This window comes from Ambystoma mexicanum, chromosome 3q (assembly GCF_040938575.1).
Source record: "Ambystoma mexicanum isolate Mex_15411 chromosome 3q, UKY_AmexF1_1, whole genome shotgun sequence".
NCBI lineage: Eukaryota > Metazoa > Chordata > Amphibia > Caudata > Ambystomatidae > Ambystoma > Ambystoma mexicanum.
The window spans coordinates 800,540,853-800,561,629 of record NC_090926.1 but is presented as its reverse complement, the minus strand read 5'-3'; the positions used below and the strand labels follow the sequence as shown (position 1 = coordinate 800,561,629).

At 45.4% G+C, this 20,777-nt stretch overlaps 1 protein-coding gene across 3 annotated transcripts in view; it reads right to left on the bottom strand.

Moving 5' to 3' along the window:
- EPN3 (epsin 3) overlaps window positions 1–20,509 on the bottom strand; it is a 472,738-nt gene extending 452,229 nt beyond the window's left edge. For 2 of the 3 annotated variants that reach the window (XM_069654889.1, XM_069654890.1), the window contains exon 1: window positions 20,349–20,509. The gene's annotated coding sequence lies outside the window, so the exon portion shown is untranslated. The remainder of the gene's footprint in view (window positions 1–20,348) is intronic. The other variant, XM_069654892.1, reaches the window with a different exon arrangement.
- Between the last annotated feature and the right edge of the window lie 268 nt (window positions 20,510–20,777).

Here is a 20,777-nt window from a genome sequence, read left to right as displayed (position 1 = left end):
CCAGCTAAATATGCAGGAGATGTTCTGCTAAATTATACCTCATTACATCTGGAGTACCCAGTGCGCCAGCTTGACGCTACCCATTGCTACCACTTTGAAGTCCTTGGCTTTTTACCCACCCGGATAAATTAGAGGATCGAAGGTTTTAGTGACAGGAGGGCTGGGGTTGGGATTTTAACCGGGAGGGCCAGACAAAAGTACAAAAAACCTAGGCAAAAGGTTCATCTTGACGGCAGTAATATGCCCTATGAAGGGGATTTCTTGTTTGCCCACATAAAAAAGTCCCTGGAAAATTCGGTAAAGTTGAGACAATAGGTCTCCTGTGGAGAAGACGCACTATGTACCCCTATGTATTTAAAGTAGTCACTTTTCCAGCTCAATGGGCATATATCTCCCCGTTTCTCGAGCATATCCTGTAGCAATGAGACACAACCTGCTGGATTATGATCGTTAATAGGAAAGGCTGTGTCATGGTATTATATGTTGTTATGCAGTTACCTTATGCCTTACTCTGAAGTGCCACGCTTTCTTAGGTTTCGTATTCTATGTTAATTTCCTGGACTAGGTTATGCTATATTTGTCATCACAGGTCAACTGAAGGTGAACTGGCTAGGCCATGCTGCAATGGCTAAGATCAAACAATTTCAAGTAATGAACCAACGCATAGCTTTCACCTCATAAGAAGCTAGACAGGGGGTATCCTCACAGCAGATAGACCAGGCCGCAATCGGAGAATAGAAATCTTAATCTACTGGCTGTTTAGGAAATTAAGGCATGTTGTCAAAATGACACCTAAACGTTAATCTCAACGCTATCCATGCAGCATTCCACAAAACATGTAAATAAAAATAATGCACATGCAATGGGCCATAATGCCCAAAGGTATACTCGCAATCGTTGGCTAACTGGTTCTTCTTTCCCCCTGCAGCAGTTTAGCCCAGAATAGAAGAAACTGCACCTACAAAAATAGTGTATTTTCATATTTTGTCTGCACTGTGGGCTAATACCTCCCTATTTCTATTTGTTACGCCCAACCCACATAGCCACAGTGGACTTGGAACCACCTCAACACTATAGCCATTTCATTAATGGAAAGAGAAGGCTCGAACAATTCTGACTTGGTCCTTTAGGGAAAAATTCAGAGTTCACCTTGCTGCTGCAACTGAATGCAATGAGGTAAATGCAGTGCAGGGAGGAAACTTGAGGGGTGGTAGTAATGTGGCTTTTCAGAAGAGACCAGCACTGGCCTTAAGAGGATTCCTGTGTTCTGAAAATGAGTTAAAACCTAGAAAGGAAATGGGCAAGGTGAGAGGGCTCGCCATAGAACCAGGAGCCCAGATAGAAACTTACAAATCGAAATTCTAACCACACTTGTGAGTGTCCACGGGGCCACCAATGTACACTGCATACAGAAGAGTGCATTTAAGGGCATTCAGGCCTCTAAGGTGCTAAAGGTCCCTGATGTGCACTGCTGCGTCTTTTGTGTGATGTGGCAGTCTGAAACGTATTTCGCAAAAGTTTCCAGAAGAAGCCAGAAAGAAGTTTGTTGCCGCTATATACAACATTAGAAACAGACACGGTAGCACCTTGTTTGAGGGTCAGAATGAGTCAGTGCTGCTACTCCTTTTTTTTAATCTCTCCTCTCACCTAGGTCCTCTCGGCCCTCTGACCTCACCTCCCTCAGTAATGCGAACCTCGTTAACCAACATCCGTCCGATGAAACAAGTGTCAATTTCTGCATTCGCATATACCTTCATCCCCCCTCTCTCCACTACAGACTCTACCTGACTCCGCTCTCAGCAACATCCTTCTTGCCATTACCAATACCCTAGCCATTCTTGCCAGTCACGAAGATCCGCCTGAAACATGCCTCCAAGCGTAACACAGGGTACGACTCTGAACTTGCACACCTGAAACGCAAGTGCAGAGCTGCGGAATGGAAGTGGTAGACCTCAGGCTCACCCGCTGACAAACTGGCCTGTCGCCTACTCCAAAGGCAATACACACTCCCCATCCGCAACAAGAAAAGGGCCCACATTCAGGCCCGTGTCTCTAGTGCATTCAACAAAGCGGCTGAACTCTTTCAAATCTGCAGGGAACTAGCTAACCCCCTCCGCAGTCTTCTCCTCACCTCTTCCCTCACAGGCCCTCTGCAACGCACGGTCCACACACTTCACTACAAAAACTCAGGACATCCTGAGCACCCTCGTGTCACTATCCCCCTCCCCTGCTTCCCACGGCCTCCAATTATTCCTCTTCCTTTCTCTCCTCCTTCTCTCCTATCACACCTGATGAGGCCACCAGAGTTGTCCGATCCATGTTTCCCCCCCTGCTCCTCCTGAACCATTAAGGACTATATCGGCTCACTTGCCCCTGCACTTGCTGATTTATGCAACCACTCTTTTGCTACTAGAACTTTCCCCTCCTCCCTCAAGCACTCACTTGTGCGACCCCTCCTGAAAAAGCCTTCTGCAGACCTGTCTTGTCTAGCCAACTACCACCCCATATACATCACCCCCTTCCTTAGGAAACTCCTGGCGAAGCTGGTCCTCCCCCAACAAACCCAGCACACGGAACTTGTTGGTTGCCTACAATACCATCAATCTGGATTCCGAGCATCCAGAGGCACAGAAACTGCTCTTCTGAACACCTGTGAGGAACTGCTCGCATCTCTTGATTCCAACTCTCCAGCTGTTCTCATTCTACTTGATCGCTCCTCTGCATTTGATACAGCCAACCACTCCATCCTCATAAAGCAACTCCACGATACCCCAGTTATCTCGGAACAGGCACTTGACTGGCTGACCTCCTTCCTCAGTGACCATCCATCCCCGGTTATTCTGCGCTCCCTCTCCTCTCCCACCTCTATCTCCACAAGCGGGATCCCCCAGGGCTTGAACATTTCTCCCGCGCTCTTACATACCATGCCCCACTTGCACACCTCATTTCCATCTCCTCCCCAAACTTCCAGTGTTATGCAGATGACACACAACGCTTCTTCAAACTTCCGTCTGATCCTTTTCTTACTTCGTCCATCATTCCTGACTGCCAGCAAGACTGAGATCCTTCCTATTGGGACTCTTGCTCTCTCTTTCTGTCCCTCACTCTGGCCATCTTCTATGGGCTCCCCCCTTCTCCCTCAACTGAAGCCAGAAACCTTGGGAGTCATCTCAGACTCCTCTTTCCTTCATCCCTCACATTCAGGACCTTGCCAAGAAGTCCCACTTTCAACTCCACCTCCCCAACGGAATTCTTCCTTTCGTCACTTTCCCCCCAGAAACTGTCTCTAGAGTTCTGGTTCTCTCTAGGCCTGCCTACTTCAATAGCCTTTGTCTTAATCTGACCTTTTCTCCTCTGCGACCCCTCCAGCTAATCCTGAATAGGGGTGCAAGATTTATCCTTGGCCTCAAGCCCAGGGACCACATCTCTCCAGCCCTAGAAACTCCCCACTGGCACCCGGTTGCTGCAAGAATCAAATTCAAATCCCTCAGCATCATCCACAAGGCTGTCTGGGTGTTGGGTTTAGTATTTGCACTAACCTGAGGTAGCAGACATGTTCCAAAGGAGAGAGTAAGATAATCCCCTTCTCTGTCCGACTTCTGAGGTCGTGCAAAAAGGGGCAAAACCCTTGGTAGTGGGAAAAAACCCTGCAAGTCATTCTGGTCCGATGTTTCTAGACATTCAGGATCTGTGTTGTAGACAATGAAGGTAGTTCTCAATGAATATGCAGTACTTGTCAAAGCAGAACGAGGAATGGTAGCGATAACAGAGATAAGGTCAATGGGAACAGTGTAGCACACATGGACAAGAATGGCTGGAGCAGGGAGTGCTCCGGTAGAATAAGTAATTAGCAATGAGGTGAAAGTAATGCAGCAACCACGGCTGCAAACATACTTCAGACCAATGAGGATGGGATGAAGGCTTGGGCATGGGATTACGCCAGAGAAGGCTGTAAACTGTAAAGCTTGCAGAATGACATCACGAGTGTGAACAGGAGCAGGAAGGCTGAGAGACAGCAGACAGACGGGACGGGAAGAAAAGGGAAACGCGTGAGGTGTGCTAGATACACACACCGCAAAAGAAACAGGCAAGAATAGAGGGAGAGCGGGAAAGTGTTACCAGGATCAGGAATGAAGCGCTGGAGGCATCTGCATCAGTGTTGTAATGGAGCCAGGGAGGTATCCAGGAAGCAGCTACAAGTAGTAGCAATGCAGCGTTCTGGTGTCGGAGCGGTGTTTAAATGCTGCGAATTGCCCTGCTGGAGAAGGAAGGAACTAGACTAAAACAAGTCTAGATTTAGAGTATCCATTGCTTGGCCACCTTGGGAGATTATAGGGAGTGACATGGCTCTGATGCAACGTCCAAGCATGCCAAAGTTTCCAGGAACGGAGATTCCTGACACTGGGGCCGGGGACCATGCTATCTAAAATTTGCTCTCACTAAATACTCACCCTCCAGATCTTTACGTTCTTCTGGCACCAACTCTCTGTGTGTTAGGTGCTTCACTAAACAATGAGCTGGTTGCCGATCTCTCTCCTCAGCAGGCTCCCTCCTATGGAATAGCCTCCCCATTTCTCTTTGTCAAATTCCAGTAGCTCGTCAAGACTTTTCTTTTCACCTCCTCCTTCCCTTCCACCCTCCTCTGTTAAATCTCACAATTGCTGAGATTGGTGACCAGAGCCCTTGTGTGTCCTCCTGGGTCCTGGCCTCCCACACCCAATCGCCTACAGCCTCCAACCCCCCGCACTTTGCCTTAGCACCCACTGGCCTATGTCACCACAGCCCTTGCACTTATTTATTGGCGGGTGACCACTCCACCTAGGCACTTTCAGCTGCTCACTCCCTAGACCTTGATACACCTAGCACTTACCCCCCCCACTACCTCATCTCTCCTCTCTTCACTTGCACGTTCTGAATGTCACATGGCCTAGTAGATCTGCCACTATCTTTCATTGTTGTATTGTTCTTCATTCCCCGTTGCCCTGTGGGTGCTTTGAAACACAATGTACTTGATATACAAGCGCCTTACAAATGCACAATAAAATAAATTCATATATTAGTTTTTCAGGGATATCCTCTCAATGGCTGGTCTGCCGTGCCGTCAGTACCCTGCAAAACTCAGCTGCAGGCATCATAATAATGGAGCCCCAATACCACCCTTGATGTGAAGACAATTTACCTGCCTGTCCAAACAGACCACTAGGATGGAAATCATTTAGTTCAATCTTAACCCAACATAGATGTACCAAAGAGCGTTGGTTAGGAGAGCCACCTCAGAATGAATGAGGCGGAAAGCAAGAGATCACTTAATAATGGCATGGGCCGGTAACACAGGATTTTGCCACAGCAGACATGGTCGAGGGAAAATTAATCTCATTTTTGTTAATTGTTTTTGTAGCAACCATATGTGGGGGGGGGGTTTAAGGTAATAATTAATGTGGGGGCTGGGGGAGCTGCGGGGATCTCCCTTCACATATATTTGCAGAAAAATACAAAATAAAATTTTAGAAAGTTGATGAAATCTCCAGCGACCAATTGTTGTTTTATTAGATCACAGAGCAGAACCGAATGGGCACAATACCAATAATCAACATGGGCAACCGCTGCTCCGTCACATCTTTACATGTCTACTCAAAACGTAATTGTGGTTTTGGTGTACACTTCGGTGACTATTCCCTTGATTTTCAGTCCCAGAATCATTGGTCTACACCCAACGCAATAGGACTACATAAAAACCATAATTGAAATGCTCCCCTTCTATTTAATGCACAACTCCAATAGTGTGCAGACAAAGCTGATCCTAAGTTGATGTGGGCTCCCCCTTCAAGCATAGATATCACATCCTGTGCCATCTGAACTAATTTAGCCATGACCTTCAGCAACAAATTCCAGTTGCCATAATTACTTTTATGTAAAGGCTTGCAGGATACAAAGCCCCTGCATTTCAATTCTAGGATGTGTCTGCAGGACCTGGGGTTTTACCTCTGTGTCCCTTTACCTCAACCTAGTTCTTGAGGTACCACTCTAAAGGAACCCACTGTAATGAACTACAGCTACTCCTCAAATCCCAAGACTCCTGTTTTTTCTGTCACCTGGGAAACGGACCTAGATGAGAGGACCAGGTGGAATCAAAGAAAGAAGAATTTGGATGCTCCCTGTGTAGTGGGTGGAGAGGTTAGCGGAGGCTGGGACATTTCTAACTCCCCGGGTCCCTGCTTGACCTAGATTGAGCAGAGAAGAGGAGAGCCCCAAAGCCTGGTGGAGGGCTTGCCAGGGGTAATGACAGGAAGCAAATGGGGTGGGCAGCATACAGAAAAAAACAGAGCCAGGCAGCCCTGTTCAGCAATGAATAGCACAGGGAGTGGTATGCGGCCAGGACAGCAGGCAGATACATGCACTATAAGGAATTGCATATATCCACTCTGCTCAGGAGCGCCCAGATTACATCTCAGTTTTTCTGAAAATTGAATCAAGCAGCAGGCAAGCATGTGCAGCTCCAGAGAGTCCCAAGTAATTGCATGAATAATGCATTGTTTCTTGGTACAAAAAGCAACTGATGCTCACAATGTGGTAAGACGACGGGGAATTATGTAGGCATGGGTAGAAAAAATACATTAGCCAAAAAAATGTCCACGCACATGAAATTCCACTTTCTTCTGCTCTTCCTTCAACTGGAGATAAGTTCTCATTGGGGGCGAGAGGGGAGGAACCCTTGAAAAAATAAGACACCAAAGGAAGATTTGGTGAGCATATTAAACTAAAATACATGGGCTTCCATCCTCAGGAGGTCGGAGAGCAGATGCCTGAACAAAACCAAAGGCAATGTTAATGAACCAAAACAGGGTTTCTATTGTTGAAGGTTGTGAAGAAAGTGATCTTGAAGGAATAGGAGGAAAAATAAAGGATCAGCATGCCATGCTTCATCCCAAAACACACCCTGTGGCAGGAGGAAGAGTGTAAGCCAGACTCAGTACAGATCGATTCTATTTTATCAAGCTTGTTTGTTTGTTTATTTGTTTATTTCTAATGCGCACCAAACCCGAGGGTAACAGGGCGCAACAGTAGGGAGATGCAGTTTACAAGGTTACAAAGTAGGTCATTACGATACAATCAAGACAAGATATACAATATAATTACCAGAGAGCTAGGGCCATGTAAATGGAAGTAGAACAAACTAGTGGTCAGTGGAGTTGAGCTGGTTGACGTTATTTTTTCTAAAGTGTAAGTATGGTTGGTCTACTCTAAGCTGGTGTGGCAGGGAATTCCAAAGTTTAGTAGCCTTTACAGGGAAGCTACTACCGCCGATCTTGGTAAGTCTGAATCTCGGCACCACGAGACAATTGGCATTGCCAGCTCTTGTCGGCCTAAGGGTCGTTCTTCTATTTAATCTTTCTGAGAGGTAGCATTGTTTAATGCTTTATGGGTTAAAGTTTTTAGCAAGATTTTATTATGGCTGGAGAGCCATTTATATTGCCTCCTAGTAGCAGATATATGTTCTCTTTTATTAATGCCTAGTGCAGATCTTAAGGCATTATTTTGAAGAGTATGTAGCCTCTGGATGATAGCTTTATTGGCACCACTGTATAGAGCATTACAATAATCTTATCTCGATAGTATTAATGCTCTAGCCAAGATCATGCAGCTATCATTTCAGAGGAATGGTTTACCTGCCCTGATAAGCTTACATGTGTAAGCGGTATTGGAAGCCAGTGATTTCACTTGTTTGTCACAGGACATGGTTGAATCAAGGTAAAAGCCAAGGGTTTTACCTTCTTAGTTACTTTAATGACATTTCCATCTATGGTAAATGAAGAGTATTCATGGTCTAATTAGTTAAGGTTAGAGTGGGTACCCAAGATGATCAACTCTGTCTTCTCATCATTCAGGCATAGTCCATGTGTGGCCATCCATGCCTGGATGATGATACACCCTGTTGACCAGCGCCAAATCCTTGCTATAATCCCCAGAAAGAGGGAGGAGAATCTGTATCATCTGCATAGTTAGTGTAGGTGATACCCAGAAGGTCCAGATCATCGAACAAAGGTTTGGTGAATATGTTATACGGGGTAGGGGAGACACAAGAGCCCCGAGGTACACCGCACGTGATAGGGATGGGGTCCACTGCTGCTGATGGTGAGAAGACCCTCGTAGTTCTCTCGCTCAGGAAAGATTTGATCCATTTGATGGCTTCTGTAGAAAAGTGAGCTGCTGAGTCCAAGTGATTGCACAGGAGCTTATGATCCACAAGATCAAATGCAGTTGAGAGATCTAAAAGTAGGAGGAGGGCTGTCTTATCTTTATCTCTCAGCTCATCAATGTATGTTTTTAAATCGATCAGGGCAGTTTCCGTCCCATGTAGTGGGCGAAAGCCCGATTGTCTTACTCCCAGGAGCTTGTGTAGTTCAAGAAATGTTTGGATCTGTGTATATGCAACCTTACCCAGTATTTTGAGAAGGAATGGTACCGTCGTGATAGGTCGGTAATTGGTGGGAATAAGTGGGTCTAGGGTTTGTTTCTTTAGGAGAGGGAGTACCCATGATTGTTTTAGGTTGGCAGGGATGGTACTAAAAGTGAAGGAAGCATTAATCAATTTGGATATAAATGGGGACAGGTCTCTGGCGGCATCCTTTATGACTTGAGCTGGGCAGAGGTCCCCTTTGCAGTTGCAGGGTTTAAGATATAAGATAACTTTCTCTACCTCTAGGGTGGAAGTTTTAGTGAAGCAGAATCTAGTGATCTGGGCCTTAGGGGTGTCACTGGGACAAGGGGTGTTAGGGGGGTGCTGTATATTCAAAGAGTCTTTTTTTAAGGTTTATTTTATTTTGGAGGGTCTTTATTTTATTGGCTAGAGCGTTTTGAACATCTGAACACCAAGATTTGTTTTAAATGCAGATGTCAGGTATGGGAATCCAAGACTCTACTTCTTTTAGTATGGTAAATAGTTCCCACATACTTGAATTGGAATTGGCGATACGTTCGTTATAGGAATTTTGTTTGGCCAGGCAGATTTTTTTTTTTGTATTGCGTGGAGATTGTAGCTAGTCTGACTTTGTTTTCGTTGGACGGGCACAGTCTCCAGGTGGATTCACATTTTCATTTTAGGAGACGTAGGTCCTTTAATTGTGGAGTGAACCACTTGTTTAGGTTGGCTTTGGGTTTACTTGGTCTAGGTTTGAGTGGTGCGATCTTATCCAGTGTGGCGAGCATAATTTTATTATTTTCATGGACCAAAGTATCAGGGTGTAAGTTGTCAGGCAGTAAGTTTAGTTTGGGGAGAATGGCAGGGATCACTTTTTCCACTGTAATATTCTTTTTATTTCTAGTTGGGCAAGGTGGGACAGTTTGGGGGACCATGGGATGTGATCTGGTGGTTGCTAGTGTGAAAGACACAAGGGAATGATCTGTGCACACTAGCAGCGAGATGGAAGTGATGTTGGCGGTACAATTGTAGTCGGCTACCCAATCTAAAGTTCTCCCTTTGATATGGGTGAGTTTGTTCGTTTTTTTGTGACAGTCCTAATGCAGTAATAATGTTGGCTATTTCATGGGAATGCTTGTCTGCAGGGTCGCTGAAACCTAGATTGAAGTCACCTAGTAGTAGTAATTGGGTAGTTGTTTTAAGGTTGTTGGCTAGTATACTGTACATATCCTCCTCAAATGTCCCAAGAGGACCAGGTGGTCTGTAGATTAAATGGATCGTGAGTGACTGGGAGTTGGATAGGGGGAGTTTCGCCATGAGGATTTCACAAGATTGCAGAGTTTGTGGGTGGGCTAGTCTCAGTGAGAGACTTATTCTAGATATAATGGCAATACTTCCGCCTCGAGTTCCATCTCTATCTTGCCTAGATATCGCATAGCCATCTGGGATGGCTTGCATAAGCGAGGGTCCTGCGGCATTGTGAAGCCAGGACTCAGAAATGGCGAGGAAGTCCAGATTACTTTCCAAAATTAGGTTGGAAATGTCTGTGGCTTGGGCAACGAGTGATCTCACGTTCAGGAGTGCTCCTTTAAGGGAGAGTGCCTCTATTTTGGCTGTACCATGGATAGGAGTAAGTGTATACTGATCAATTAACTTGGGTTTAGGTGTCTTATGGCGAGTGGCATTGACTCGAGAGGCAGACCCAGAGGTATGTTGGTTGGAGTTCAAAGGCTTCACGCCAGAAGGACAGTTAGTCCTCTTATTGATTGGGGGTAAGGATCTCATAGGGGGTTCGTGCAATTTAGAGAGTCTGGCAAGGAGTTTAAGGTTTCTAGCAATAGTGGTGCAAGGGTATGTTGCAAATGCTCTGAGACCTATGATGCTAAGGTGGTTTGGATGGGCAGTACTGAGACTATTGACTGTCATTTTCGACAGGATAGGTGGAATTTGACCAGCCTCATATGGCGAAAGCCACCAGTCACTGTGTTATAAGATACTGGTTAGGAGGAGTATGATGGCCACTGTAGCCATGTAGATACTATGTTGAAATAGCATGTTTGGCTTGACGGGGTCACGGAGCGCGACAGGGAGCACCGGGAGGTAGCGCAAAGTATCCTGGACAGTGTGGGTATATTTGACTGACTAATGGGGACAGTGATGCAGTTCATGTGGGCCGCATAGACACATGGCAAATGGATGGGGAGTACAAAGCACACATTCTCAGAAGCAATATACACACAAACATGCACTCAGGGACGGTACCATGTGAGCACAATTTAGCTATATACACAGAGTGGATGTCCAATAGGCAATAAAGTGAATCTAAAATCCACCTATGGCATTAAGGTAGTGGGTGAAAACAGTATATAAAGCACAGGATTCTCAACAGGTGATGTGAGCACCATCAAGATAGGTAGGAACAGTGCAATGTGGTTACAAGTTACATATCAAGTCAGTCAATAATGTAGTAAGAATAGGATATGAGGCAATAGGGTGGCAAGAAGTACATAATGAAGTCCACGCGCGATCAATGGCAGGTAGAATCGAGACAGTGTAAATATAGTCCAGATAAAGAACACACCGTATGCAGAGCACTGGGCCACAGTAGCACTATGATACGCAGAGCACAGTTAGGTTAACAGCACACAATTAGGTTAACAGCGGTGGGGGGGGGAACACATAGGCATAAGTATGCAGTAACAGTATCTACGCAGATGACATTCAAACGGGAAAGAGAAGTCTTGACACAGATATCAATAGTCAAAGTGGGAGCAGTCACAGAGGTCGAAAGGCAATGCGCTCAATTAGAGGTTTGGATAGGAATATATTAACAGCATCCAGCGGCGAGCGAGTGTTCTAGGTTAGCCCGTGGTAGTCAAATAACGTTGTGGGGCAGGGGGAATGAGTAACTAGCACAGGGAAGTTCAAATGCTGATCAGGATGGATGGGGTTAGATCGGTACGAACAACAGATACAAAAGATAATACAGATGCAAGGCTAATACAATAGAAGATTTTTCAAGGAGGCGCATTCAACATAAGCAGTGAGCATTTACTTTACATTAGGCTTTAACGCCGTACACGATGTAGTATTATATATTTTCTCTCGGAAGGAATAGTGTAGGCTTTCAGAGTCCATAGGCAGTACATTACGGCAGAAGGGAAGGACGGCGAAGTGATGCCGGGTGAAAAAGTTACCTTTAGAGCGCGTGTTCAGAGAGATGGGCCGAAATGAACAGGGTGTCTGGCGGACAGCGTGATCGGCTGGTGACAGGCTGTGGACAGGTGAGAGCCTGGTTTCCCTGGGCCTTGCTGACGTGGGCCGGCTTCCGCCTGCCAGCGCACGGGATAGGTTGTTTAAATTAGCCTGGAGGCCAATCGGTGCCCCTCACTGTATACTGGGCCTGGTTAGGTGGAACGAGGTAGGGTCAGGCGGCCTTCTTGGAAGGGGTTTCCTTCCACATGATGGACAATGGAGTCACCTAGGCACAAAAAGCAGAAGCACCCCAGCACAGGCCAACGGAACCTGATCACGGGTGGCAGGGTGCTATTTAGCACAGCGATGCACTCATAAGAATATTCGTGGGGTAGTCGAACCATGTTGCAGCAAAACTAGATTTTCGATTCTTCTTAAGAGCATTCATCAAAAGACCTTACCGCAGATAACATCAGATGGAATCTCTGGGTAGGCCACTGCTCCTGCAGTGGTCTGGGGAGCTCCTGCTGCATGGAAGGCTCCATGCAAAGGCAGACCATCCATGTTGACAAAGGATTCAACCCAGGCGGATGCCAAGGGCCAGCGCCTTCCTTTGTTTAAGGGGACGAGGGAGTACATAGGTCACTTATACAGCACAGTCAATCCTGAGGGATTTTCATTCACTCCAGAAAGCTTTTCTGGAATGGGCAAAGCATCAAACTTTGACAGATGAAATAGGAGCCACCGTTGCTGCAAGAAGGCAGGTGTATGTAGAGGACTGAAACACTGATGCCTCGTAGAAAAATCACAGCTTTCAAAATCCAATTTGAAGGGACCACGGTTTTCAAAGACCAATTGGAAGACTATAGCCACGTGGTCTGTAAGGATCGTAAACACACCGAGATAGAGAAGACAGATGGCAGACAGCCTTTCAACAACCACGATGAAGACAATTTGAGCGAGGACGAATTTTTGCAGCAAAAACCACGTGGGAGAGGAGGCGATTTCAAGGCTGAGCAAAGCATTGCTCTCCACCACTGCAAAAGAATCAGAGATCTTGACAATTCCAAAACTAGGGCGGCACTACTAGTTGGAGGTCCTATAAGATGTTCGCTGCCATCAGAAGTTCATCCTCATACAAAAGGGGATGAGGGTGATAAGGAATGGGTGCCCAATCATGTTTGCTTCTCTTCACCAGAGAATGTTTCGGTGCAATCTCAAGTCTGTGAAACGTATTGAAAAAAGGCAATTGCCATTACAGATTTAGTCATTGCTCGACAAGAATGCTGTGATGCCAAGTCATCAAAAGAAACAATAAAAGGGTGGCTGGCTATTTGATGGTCTTTCTGGACGCCAAATCATCAGGGGACTTTCATCTTGTGCTTAATCTGCAAGACGTCACTTGGTTTGGGCAGACAATATACTTTAAAAACAAAGACCGTACAGAGAATTATTCCCATGGTACAGAAAGGGAATTTGATGGCGATGTTGATTATCTTCATATCCTGATGAGGAATACTCCACAAAAAGTACCTAAGATTATAATTATAATGTAGATTTATAATTGTTCATTTATAACGTGCTTAGTACCAGGAGTGGTTTCTAGGCGCAGGTTCGGGATTCGAACTGGTTGTGCTGCGTTGTCTTGCTTCCAAGACAAAACGTGTTGCCTCTAAGCTATCCTTCCTCCCCATGACCTAGGGTTCAGACTAAAAGATGGCACAAACAGTCTTCAACAAGGTTTTCGACCAATCATTGACATTCTGCATCAGAAGGAGATTGCAATCTACTCAGAGCTAGACGACCTGTTTCTCCTGGCTCGGCCTAAGGAAAAACCAGAAAAAGAAATGAAGGACGTCAGCACGATACTACTTATCCATGGTTTACTGATCAATGAAATCACACCCGCACCGTACCCAGAATATGGCATTTATAGGAGCAAGATTTTGTACAAAGGAGGGATTCGTATTTATTTATCCACGTGCTCAATAGAGGCACGTAGCAGCTCCTATTAGTGCTCCTTCTTCAAGCAGAGAAAACCTCTCAGACAACGGCTCAAAGTTCAGGAGTGCATGATGGCTTATTTGCATCTGCAAAAGAGAAATGGTTTCCAAATCCAATTGAAACCCTGCCCCCTGCACCACTAAGTACTGTGAGAACAGTCAATGTTAACAACCACGGTTCAAACGTAGAACATAAACTTATGTAAGTGATCACATAAATTGGATGCTGTTCAATAAACACTCAAAGTCATTATTCAACATAGAATATCTTTTTCAATTTTCAAATGTGAACCGAACACATTTCGCGAGAGAACTCCCTTCTTCAGTGGTTATCTAAAAGAATTAATGAACGGAAGGAAAATATCAAGACAAGCTCATAAAATAACCATTTAAGAGACAGCACCAACAGCTGTAGTGAATGGATACATTTCCAAAACAACCAATTGATTTACTAAACAAAGAATAGTTCTCTGAAATTCATCTCTTTTAAGTAAAATGGCCATAAACCATGAGACAACCAGCCGTGTAGGGCAGTAGTCAATGAGCGGATTTACCAGAACACAATAATTCCAATGGAACATAAATTGTCAAATGGATAAACTAAAAAGAGAACTGCTCCCTAGAACTAATCTCTTTCAGGTAAACTCCCCATGAGTCATAGTCTAATCCATGCACAAATAAAGTAAAACGACGTTGAAAGCACAGTTTAAAAGTAGTACCTATGAACCTCAAATGGGTAAACTCCCAGGTTTTTTGCAGAGCATAAACAGCACTAAAATCTGTAAAAAGGCCATATTTACGCAACCCTCATCCCGTGCAAAAAAAGGAAATGCTGCACACCCCGAGTGTAAACATATTCATAAAGTACCTGGTACAATCTCCTTAAAGAGAGATGTTCTGAAACATGGAATGAAGATAACTAGTTAGGAAACACTCAAGCAAAGGATCCCCCATACTTACGAATATAACGCCAAGTATTCTTACTGAATAAAACAAGTCTCGAACGTAGCCATGCAACTCCACATGCATTGATTGGATGCTAAAGTGAGTAATCTCCACCAGAAGGAAATATAAATAGAAGCGCTGCAGCCGGTCATATTATCGAATGAAGTAACTTCCGCGAACGTGACGCTGGCGCTGGATATGAAATTTCGTCATAAGGGTTGGAGAGAGATGGGTGGTAGACCCTAACAATTGTGTACCTAGCATCTGAGGAGAGCATCCTGGTCGCAGTGGCAACCGTCAGTCCACTGACAACCAGAGACAGGTTGGGACGCTAACTATTGCAAGCATCCAAGGAGATCTTCCTCATCGCAGTGGCAACAGTCAGTCCACTGATCACCACAGAAGGGGATCACTGAATATAGCTCTGTGCTTTCTGAGCATCATTCCAAATGGCGATTGGTTATTTGCAGCTATAAACTAGCTCCTGGCGTATGCTTCAGCCACTTGAGTTATAAGAAATGTATGTCCTTGTATCAGTTTCTCGCATGAATTCCTGTTAAAAACATGCATTGGCAAAACAAACAGTTTTGGCTAGTGTGTTAGCATGGAACAGTAATTTGCCACACACCAAACGGTGGCTTGGGGCTTAAATAATAGGTTTAATAATCCTGCAACCGAATGCTTCTCATTATATTTACTTCAGAAGGATTAAAGGGATGGTCTAGTAAAATTTTTTATTTAAAAAATAGATAGGCAAGATAAAAAAAAATACTAGCATTCTCCATTTTAAAACTTCCTATGTAAAATTTTGATCTAATCAAGTTCATAATTCGCAAAAGCAAGCACATGGGCGCATCCATTTTGTGAAATGGAGGCCCTCCTGTGCTGGCTTTTACTTTTGCGGCATTAATAAAGGAAAAGCCAGCCAGCTGTATTAAACAAAAGCTACCGCTGGGTGACTTTCCCTTCATTAGTGCTGTAGGCGGAGGACGGGGACCGGAGACCAGAGCAGGAAAGCTGCAGCTGAATCTCGGTAAGTGCTATTTATTTATTTTTAAAAAATAAGCACTAGCTGCGTTTTTTTTCCTAAGTTTTCCGGGCTGGAGGAGCCCGGAAAACTTAGAAATAAAACCGCAGCTTTAAAAACGTTGTATTTATGTTTGCGGTCGCTTTTGAAGTGACCGCAAACATAAATACAACGTTATTGTGTTGGAAAACGCTGCGGTTTTTCTTTCCAAGTTTCTCAGGCTCGTCCGGCTTGGAGGAGTCTGAGAAACTTGGAAAGAAAAACTGCAGCGTTTTCCAACACAAACGCGCGTGTTTCTGCCTGCTGTGGCTATCACTTTGGGTCTCCGGTGGAGCACCGGAGACCCAAAGTGAAAGCCACAGCAGGCAGAAACACAACGCGGTTATGTGTACATGCCGCGTAGTGTTTCTACCTACAGCTGATTTCCCATTTGGGGCTCTCGGGCTCCCCATGGGGAACCCGAGAGACCCAAATGGGAAATGCTAAATGCTGCGTTGTCTGCCTAAATCTGCTTTCCCACGGGGAGCCCGAGAGCCCCAAATGGAAAAGCAGATTCAGGCAGAAACAACGCGGTTGTTTTCCGCAATGCCGCGTTGTTTCTGCCTGAATCTGCTTTACCAGAACCCCAAATGGGAAAGCAGATTCAGGCAGAAACAACGCGGTTGTGTTGGAAAACGCTGCGGTTGTTCGTTCAGGTTTCTCAGGCTCCTCCAGCCCGGAAAACTTAGAAAAAAAAACGCAGCTAGTGCTTATTTTTTTTAAAAAAAATAAATAGCACTTACCGAGATTCAGCTGCAGCTTTCCTGCTCTGGTCTCCGGTCCCCGTCCTCCGCCTACAGCACTAATGAAGGGAAAGCCACCCAGCGGTAGCCTTTGGTTACTACAGCTGGCTGGCTTTTCCTTCATTAGTGCCGCAAAAGCAAAATCCAGCACAGGAGGGCCTCCATTTCACAAAATGGATGCGCCCATGTGCTTGCTTTTGCGAATTTTGAGCTTGAATAGCTCAAAATTTGACATAGGAAGTTTTAAAACGGAGAATGCTAGTATTTTTTTTATCTTGCCTATCTATGTTTTGAATAAAATGTTTTACTAGACCATCCCTTTAAAGGCTGTACATGTATTTAAATGGACATAAGGGTGCGAGGGGCACCCACATTTGTGTGCATGACTATATGCATATATTTTCTAATTGTGTACACGTCGGTAGAAAATATACCCAAATGCAAATCATCAGCTTACTCTGGCTGTTATGCATATGAAAGGGCTCAAGAAATTGACGGATAGATCAACTGTGACTGACTCAGAGCAAAGATAGAACAAACCCATCGATAATCTCCAGTGCCTGCACCAATGTTATTCTCAGCAGTCTGGTGTTTATACTTGCAATGCCTCCGCTCAAGGGTTCAGTAGGTATGTGCCCTTTTATCCACTAACGGTGCTACGATAGAGCAGTGTGTTAATGCACAAATATGGTGGTCCATTTGTAACCTAAAGATCGCAGGTAGAGTGTAAACTACCCGAGAACCTGTTTTGCAGGACTGTTGCATACTATAAGTGGATTGCGCTATAACAGTACATTGTTACACAATTATCAACTGGATCCATATCATAAAAAGGGATAATTTGTATACAGATCTGGGTTTATGGTGAACAACGTTTTTCATGAAAGTCAAGTGGGTTCTATATCACCAGACACCTCTGCTTCAAGAGGAGCATAGCAAGGAAGACACAAACAGCTTGGTACCAACTTTCCCTCCTGCAGAAAATAAAGATTCCAGCAAATAACTTGATATATGCTGTCCAAAATTTGGTGCTCCCACGCTGCTCTCCTGGAAGGCCTTCCGTGGACCACCATGGCACCTCTGAGTTGCGCCCTACATGCTGCAGCATGACTCAAAGGAAGCTGAAAATGTGACTGCACCACCCAACCCTCGTCTAGCTCCACTGGCTTCTGCTGTAAGCATATATCAATTTCTGCTGCATTGTCTACAAGGCCATTGCCCTCAAGTCCACAAGTTACCTCGCTAAGAAGCTCAGCATTCACCGAGGCCTATGATCCACTAGAAGCCACGACATGTGCAGAATAACTCCACCTGTGCAGGAACGAAAGAATAAAATAACAGGCCTTCTCCATCTACACCTGTAGACTCTGGATCCTCTTCCCAATTAACACCAGACTCGTTCCTTCACTTCGACACTTCAGGAAAGAGGTCAGGACTCTGCTCTTCAAGGAATGGCTCCTCCTTAGACCTAGGCCCACACCCTATGCACTCCCCACCTGACCTGAGCGATCTGCTCTCCTCCTCCCCAGTTTCTTCCCTGGTTGTTTGTAGCTCCCGTGCTGCAGAGTTGCCCCTCGCCTCATCCCCAATTGTTATTACCCCGCTCCCATGTTTTGATTCCTCAGGATATGCTTCCCTTGCTGTGTACTTCTCCCTACGACTAATTGGAAGCACTCATTTGCTTTGCAAATCTAAGTCCATCCTCAATAAATACCATATTTTGACAATAATAATAAACTTGGTGCTTGTCATTTCTTATTTTGAGAGATCAGGAGTCCCTTGTTGCTCGAAAGGAAATGGGGACAGAAGCGTAAAATCGAAGTCTGTGGTAAAGTTTGCACAGAATAAGCTTCAATCAGCTTCTCTGTTCGGGAGATAATCAATACCTAATTTTAGAAAAGCACATGAGGGTTGCACAAACAATTAACACAAATAAAAATGAAACAAACGAAAAATTGCAAGTGAAAACAGTTTGGTAAAAGTTTTTTGTAGAATATGAGCAGTGTCATTATTTGAGAACAATAGCTGTCACAGGTATGTAAAATGAACATCTTATATATAGTTAAAAGTTCCATTCTGCAAAATGCTATTTATATAAAGTTATCCGGAATAGCGTAGTGGACATCTTAATGCCAGAATGAAAGGAGTGCCTGAGGTAGGTATACACACATGTTCAGGCCGCACTGTCTCTAATAAGGGGAAAGTGGCCGACAGTGGTGGGAGAGAACAAGAATCATTCAACGGCTATTATAGTAACTAGCATGAATACCACACATGTGGATTGGCAAAGAACAAAGTCACCTTATATTTGCTGGAACCTCCACCCTCTTGCTACCTGACGTCTCAGATAACTACTATGACATTTGTTGGTTTCGATATGTGTGGTGCTCAACATATTTTATGTTTTTTATACTCTGAGTGTTTTCATTGGTGGCAGCAGCCCAATCAATATATTTCTAGCGAAAAACGAGACGAGGAAATGCCAAGATGCATTGGCATTCTTTTTCTGACCTGCTTACTTACCCCTCCCTCCACTCAAAAAGAAATAAGCATTAGCAAAGCCTAATGTTTCGGCTTTTGTGTAAGCCTGGGATGGGCAGTTGGCAGGCACTGCCATGACAGCACTAACTGGCAGGAGGATGAACACTGCTGGCAAATGGTGCGAGTACCTGGGCATATGACAGCGGTGACAGGAAAAATAGTATTATCTATACACAAGCCAAAACTGTTAATTTGCCAATGCATGGTAAGAGCTGTGACTAATGACGAGTGGAAGTAATGAAGTGTACCGGGAAGAATACCAAACTCTGGAAGTGTGTGCATTCATAAGTACGGTGCCAATATCGAACCTTTCTTTCTGTCAAATGACAGGAGAATCATACCCTCCAAACCTGAGCACACGAACGCTGCCAGCCCCTTTGCCTTCCCCGTTTCGGTTTAATCCACCGTTTTAAATCTAGCTCCATTAAATCTGAGAAGAAGCACAATACATGAGAGAAGGGGCGAGCATGTTTTCTCTTTTTTTTTTTAAATAGTGATTGTGCGGCAGGGGCTTAAAATGTTATGACATCGTCACTAGGAAAATGAGTGAAAGAAGGCACTGAAACATTCAACGGCCTTTAAAAAAATGTTTTTAAAGAAGTTCGCCTCCTATCAGTAGATGCAGGCTCCAAAATGTCCTGTCAGTGAACATCCAATGCAGTTTATTCACACGATTTAGCTCCCGTCACCATAAACTATGATTCGGTGAACATGGGGGGGGGTGATGTTGCCCTTTGCCCTAAGGGCGAGAAGAGGGCCCATTCATTGTCTCTGTCAGGCCAGGTTCTATATTTTTCAAAGAGAGGGGATGGGGAGAGACCAATGGTGCTCTGCTTCACCTCATCCATTCTCACCCACAGACACGGTATTTACTATGGGTCCTCCTATTTCGCTATCTGTCACATCCCAGTGCAGCTCCTCCGGAGGGGGTGGGTGGGTGGCTCATCTGCCCCAGGTGTCTGTACCCAGGGGCACACTCATAGATACCAACCTTTTTTGTCATGAAGGCGGGTGAAAACAGACGATTTTCTTTTGGCGGGTCAGAGCCCATAGGAGTGATTGGGCACCTCAGAGACTTGGCGGGTGATGGAGCTGCTTTCAGGGCGGGTGAGTTGAGAGCTATGCACACTTCTTGTCAGAGCCCCTCTCCTGAATTTAAGTATCCGTTCCCTGTAAGCGTCTCCCAGCGCCAGACCCCAAATCTAGCGGGATCAGTAACTCTTTTCGACCAGATCACCCGATCTGTGATCTGTTCTGCCACTTCCGCGAATTTGTAGCTGCGTCTGAAGGTGGGAGGGATCCACTTGTCTCATCCCTCTCCCTCACCTGAGTCTCTGCTTCTTGGAGGTCACACTGACCCATATTTCCCCCACACCTCAGTCTGTTCTTATCGGAGGGGGGGGGGCTCCTCATGTCCTATGACGCCTCCGCCTTACCTTATCTCAGCTGCCCGGGGAGGGGCTCCTGTTACCCCCGTCTTTCGGCCTCCGTTCTCACACCGCAGTTCTCCCGGTCCAGCCGGTTTGCTCTGACTCAAGGCCAGAGTCTGAGAGGAAGGCTAGGAACGCCCCTGGTGCCGCCCCCACCGTAACTGTCTGCAGGATCCCGCCCACAGCACCGCCCCTATGCACGATGCTCCTGTCCATTGTACCTGGGGAGCGACTAGTTCCCATGCGAGAAACGGGCCCTTAGCAACGGCCCGCCCACTCTTTTTCAAGTGACTGCCTACGTCATCATTGTGATTTTTCCGGAGCAATGAAGCGGTTCCGGCCGGAGCAATTTCAGTGAAGGCTGTGGCTGCCGGTGCAAGTAGGCATTTTCTTCGGGATACCGGGAACGTTTCTGCAAGACCCTGATTATTGTGA